The following is a 560-nucleotide window of genomic DNA, read 5'->3' as shown; positions in this document are numbered from 1 at the left end:
AGACAAGGATGTCCATTCTAGCCACTTCTATTTAACATATTACTGAAAGTCTTAGCAGAGCAATTAGGTAAGAGAAGGAAATAAAAGACATCCAAATCAGAAAGGAAGTTAAATTGTCTCTGTTTGCAGACATAATCTTACACATAGAAAACTCTAAAGACTCCACTAAAAAATTGTTAGAATAAACAAATTCAGTAATATTACAGGATATAAAATCAACATACATAAATCAGTAGCATTTATATACACCAAAAATAAACTATCTGAAGAAGAAATCAAGAAAACAATCTCATTTTCAATTGCCACAAAAAAATACTTAAGAATAAATTTCACCAAGGAGGTGAAATATCTGTACATTAAAAACTATAAAACCTTGATAAAAGAAATTGAAGAAAGCACAATGTTCAAGGATTAGAAGAATTAATATTTTTAAAATGTCCATATTACCCCAAGCAATCTGCAGATTCAATGCAATTCCTATCAAAACAACAAATGGGCAAGCGAAATGAACAGAAACTTTTCAAAAGAAGACAGAATAATGGCCAGCAAACATATAAAAA

This window comes from Propithecus coquereli, unplaced genomic scaffold, assembly GCF_000956105.1.
Source record: "Propithecus coquereli isolate 6110/MARCELLA unplaced genomic scaffold, Pcoq_1.0 Scaffold264, whole genome shotgun sequence".
NCBI classification, from domain to species: Eukaryota; Metazoa; Chordata; class Mammalia; order Primates; family Indriidae; genus Propithecus; species Propithecus coquereli.
The sequence above is the reverse complement of the archived record's forward strand: the minus strand, read 5'-3'. Positions refer to the sequence as shown.